A 4985-nucleotide genomic window follows, 5' to 3' on the forward strand; every position below is an offset into this window, starting at 1 on the left:
TAGTTGCAGAGTATTAATGAGGCTGCCTCTGCTCAGGAACCGTACTGCTCCTCCAGGAAAAAAAAGACCCTGCTGCAGAAGAAACCATGTGATTGGAGTCATAGCACATCTCTCACCTTACAGGAGTGGACTCTGTGGGATAAAGCTCTGCTGGGGCTTTATTCCTTCCTTTAATCACTGTGGAAGGGTAAACAGCAAGAGAATTTGTTCTTTTCTATGCAGAACAAATGAAGGCAGGCTGAATTATTTCCAGGGTTGTAATAAAACACAAGCTAGCAGAGGATGGTTTCGATCCATCGACCTCTGGGTTATGGGCCCAGCACGCTTCCGCTGCGCCACTCTGCTGTGGCTTCCTGCAGGATGTATTCACAGTGCAGGTCACAGGCTGTGCACTGGAGAGTTGTGCCCATGGGATTTAGATGCTTTAGCGGAAGGTGATTGTACGTGTTGTGTCACATCTCCAACGCTGAACTGAAATGTGGTCGCTGCAGTCTCAGCCGGGGTCTCCTTAGTCTAATGATTCAGCAAAACCAGCCCCTCCCCCTGCTTTTCTCCTGGTAAGATCCAGCCAGTCTCCTGCCCCCCTCCAGGCTGAGGCGGGTTCCCCGATTCCCCGAGTGTCACAAACCCCCTGCGAGGGGCCCGGCGGGGCAGGGCCAGGCCCGGGGAGGAGCCGCCCCTTCCTGCCCCCCCCCGCCCGGCAGCCCGCCCCTTTGTGTCGGCAGCGGGGCCATGGCCGGGGCCGGGAGCGCAGCGCGGAGGCGGCTCCAGCCCTGCAGCCCGCGGGGCAGCGCGGTGGGTCCGGGGGCAGCGCGGAGCAGGCAGGGCACAGGCGTGGGGCGGAGACACGCGTGGGGCGGACACGCTCCGGCCGGGAGGGGCCGGCCCCGGCTGCCTGGTTCGCCCCCTGCCCGGGTGGGTCCCCGAGCTCCCCGCGGCCGGAGAGGGGCTGCCCGGGGCTGCGGGGGGCGAGTGTCCCGGGCGGGGCGGAGCGGAGCAGCCCCTGCTGCGGGGCCGGGGCGACGGAGCCCGGGAGCGGCTGGGCCGGGAGCTGCAGGAGGGGCCCGGAGCAAGGGGATCTGAGGTGTCAGAGCCGGGCTTTGGGGTGGGAGGAGCGGCTGGTGCTGGGGACTGTGGGGCTGCTGGGAGTTTGGGATGTGCTGGGGGGTCAGGGCTGGGGATTGGGGGATGTCTGTGGGGCTCCATGTTCAGATCTGGCCCTGCGGGAGCTTTGGGGACTGGAGCTGGGGAAAGTGGGGGACTGTCTGAAGTTGGCTGCTTGGGATGTGGGTGAGGCCCTGGGGAACTGGGCTGCACCCCTGTCACTGCAGTCTGGGGCCCTGCGTTTTCTCTGGAAAAGCTGCTCCCTGTTTCACCCTCTCCTCTCAGTCTGAGGCCTGGTCTACACTACGACTTTAATTCGGATTTAGCTGCGTTAATCCGAATTAATCCTTAACCCGTCCACACAACGGAGCCAGTTAATTCGAATTAAAGGGCACTTAAAATCGATTTCTGTACTCCACCTCGACAAGCGGAGTAGCGCCAAAATCGATTTTGTTAATTCGAATTAGGGTTAGTGTGGCCGCACACCACCGAATTAATGTGGTTAAATTAATGGGGTAGTGTGGCCGCACACCACCGAATTAATGTGGTTAAAAACCGAATTAATGTGCTTAGTGTGGCCGCGCACAATCGAATTTATACAACCTGTTTCCCAAATTTGAATTATCTAAATTCGGATTAATCCCGTAGTGTAGACATACCCTGAGTCCCAGCGACTCTGCACAGGAGTCTGCAGGGCAGGATGGGCCATGAAATCTGACCGCTGGGAGGCCCTTTGCAGCAGTTTCTAACCCTCCCTCCCCTGCTTCTTCTAGGAGGTACCAGAAAAGCATCTGGCCCCTCTGGGAAAAGAGAGAGAAGCAGCCAAAGCGGAGGAGGAGCAGGAAAGCAAGGAGCTGCTGGTAGGTGCCCAGAGCTCCCCGCCACTTAGGTTTGCCTGGCATAAGAATGACATGGTGAATGCAGAGCCCACCCTGCCAGCCTCAGCCAGGGAACCATCCCCACTGGAGCCCAGGGAGCCTGCAGGGTCAAACACGTGGGTAACATGATGCCCTTAGGATGCAGGAGGCTGCTGGGCAGGAGAGGGTCAGTCTGTGTTAGCCCAGAGCCCCTGCCCACAGGCTGTTTGGATGTCACAGTGACCAGGGATCCTTTCTACCTTCTGGGGGGGGGGAGGGGGAAGGAGATGAAATGTGGGCTGCAGAGATGGAGGATTTGGCTCGGTGAGAGTTGATGAGGTTTTGGGGAGAAGAGTCTCTCCTGTTGGTGATGTACAGCTCAACCCTGCCCTGATCCCTCCTCTCTTCCCGGGGTAAATGAACTTTCCATCACTCACCGCAAGAGATCTTGTGTTCTGGTAAATAACTCTGCTACCCGCCCTGAGGTGCATTTATGATTTTCCCCAGTTACCGAGCAGATGAATTTCAATGTTGATAAATGCAAAGTAATACACATTGGAAAAGATCATATCAAATACACATAAAATGATGGGTCTAAATTAGCTGTTACCACTCAAGAAAGAGATCTTGGAGTCATTGTGGATAGTTCTCTGGAAACATCCACTCAATCTGCAGCAGCAGTCAAAAAAGCAAACAGAATATCGGGAATCATTAGGAAAGGGATAGACAATAAAACAGAAAATATCCTATTGCCTCTATATAAATCCAGGGTACGTCCACATCTTGAATACTGCGTGCAGATCTGGTCGCCCCATCTCAAAAAAATACATTGGAATTGGAAAAGGTACAGAGAGGGCCAACAAACTGATGAAGGGTATGGAACAGCTTCCATGTGGGGAGAGATTAATAAGACTGAGGCTATGGCTACACTACATAGCGATTAGCAACACGGCTGTGCTGCTAAAAGTCGCGCAGTGTAGCTGCTGTTTGTTGGCAGGAGAGAGGTCTTCTGCCGACAAAAATCTTCCACCTCCCACAAGCGGCAGCAGCTTTGTCGGTATGAGAGTGCTCCTGCCGACAAAGCGCTGTTCACCCTGCTGCTTTTCATCGCTAAAATTTGTCATTCAAGGGTGTGTTTTTTTAACACCCCTGAATGACAAGTTTTGCCAACAAAGTGCCAGTGTAGACAAAGCCTGAGACTGTTCAGCTTGGAGAAGAGACGACTAAGGGGGATATGGTAGAGGTCTATAAAATCACGACTTGTGTGGCGAAAGTAAATAAGGAAGTGTTATTTACTTCTTCCCATAACACAAGAACTAGGGGTCTCCAAGTGAAATGAATAGGCAGCAGGTTTAAAACAAACAAAAGGAAGTATTTCTTCAGACAACACACAGTCAACCTGTGGAACTGCTTGCCAAAGGATGTTGTGAAGGCCAAGACACTTACTGGGTTCTAAAAAGAACTAGATCAGTTCATGGAGGATAGGTCCATTAATGGCTATTAGCCAGGATGGGCAGGGATGGTGTCCCTAGCCTGTGTTTGCCAGAAGCTGGGAATGGGCAACAGGGGATGGATCACTTGATGATTCCCTGTTCTGGTCGTTCCCTCTGGGGCACCTGGCATTGGCCACTGTCGGAAGACAGGATAGTGGGCTAGATGGACCATTGGTCTGACCAAGTATGGCCATTCTTATGTTCTATGTTCCCCTGTTACTGAGCCACCCTCTCCCTGTTGCAGAAACAGACGGAAGCCGAGAGGCAGAAGATCGTCTGGGAGTGGCAGGAGCTGCAAGCGTTTCTGGAGGAGCAGGAGCAGCGGCTGCTGTCCTGGCTGGAAGAGCTAGAGAGAGCCATTGTCCAGAGAAGGGATGAGGGCATCTGCAGCCTGTCCTGGGAGATTTCCCTGCTCAGCGAGAGGGGAGGAGAGAAGGGGCAGCAGCTGCCGAGCCAACCCCTGCAGGTCAGGCTGTTATTGCAATGATCATACGCAGTGTTTCTATAGGCGCTTCTGAGCCCTAGACCCCAAAGCACTTTACAGAGTGCGGTCAGGGGCATTATTCCTATGGGACAAATGGGGAAAGTGAGGCAGAGGAAGGGGCAGAGCCCTGCCCAAGGTCACACAATGAGTCTGGCAGCGGCGCCAGGGATGGGTCCTGGGAGTCCTGGATGCTGCAGCTCCAAGACCTTCTCTCCTGGAAATGTCTGTCTGCATTTGCATTTGGAGGGTGAAATCCCCTCCCTCACCGTGCTGAGGTCCCGAGCAAGGCCTAAGGCCCCTCTCACTGCAGGTTAATGGGTTTAGTGGGGCCAGGGGACTTCTGGGTCTCTCAGCACTGGGGGGAATTTGATTCTCAATGCAGAGAAATATCTTCTGCCTGCAAAGTGCCTGGGGAGAAGATTTCTGCAGTGGCGACCTGCCCGCAGGGATTGCTGGGGCTGCGTAGGGGAAAGTCCCTGGTAGGGGGCGGCAGCTGCTCTGGGAATGTAAACCTGAAATTCCCCTGCTGCCCGAGGCTTCAATGGTGACTCCCCTGCAGAGCAGGAGGCCGCCCCACCCAGGGACACTCCCACTGACAGCCTCCTCTTTCTCTCCCTCTTTAGGGTGCTGGGAGCACTGGGGGCAGGTAAGTCCTGGGCTCCATTTCCCTCCCCCTCATGGGCCGTTAGGTTTGATAACTGCACTGAATAGGAAGCTTCCTGTGATTCTGTCTCCCCTAGTGGCTGACTCGGGTAGGAGAAGAGCCGTTTACTGTCTGATCACTAATGAGATCACAGCAGGGCTGCTAGACACAGGGCCGATGGGACAGACCTGGCCTGTCTCCTGGACTGATGTGGCCATGTCACATATTGAGAGGGTGCAGAATCTCAGCTTTTGCATTTTTTAAAGTGAGTTGGTGGCCCTCAGCACTCCCCAGTGTAAACGGAGACAGTGTTGCCTTGCTGGGGCTGCCAGCAACCTGAAGCCATAGCTCTGACAGTGAACTCTCCCATCCCCTGTTAATGTCATCGGAATGTCAACTGAAAT

General features: G+C 54.6%; 1 non-coding gene across 1 annotated transcript; it reads right to left on the reverse strand.

Moving 5' to 3' along the window:
• Window positions 1-273: 273 nt before the first annotated feature.
• Window positions 274-345, reverse strand: TRNAM-CAU. Its single transcript has one exon. It is a non-coding gene; the product is annotated as a tRNA-Met (tRNA).
• Window positions 346-4985: the final 4640 nt, after the last annotated feature.

The sequence above is a fragment of the Terrapene carolina genome, unplaced genomic scaffold (assembly GCF_002925995.2).
Source record: "Terrapene carolina triunguis isolate 2854851 unplaced genomic scaffold, T_m_triunguis-2.0 Scaffold570, whole genome shotgun sequence".
Lineage (NCBI taxonomy): Eukaryota > Metazoa > Chordata > Testudines > Emydidae > Terrapene > Terrapene triunguis.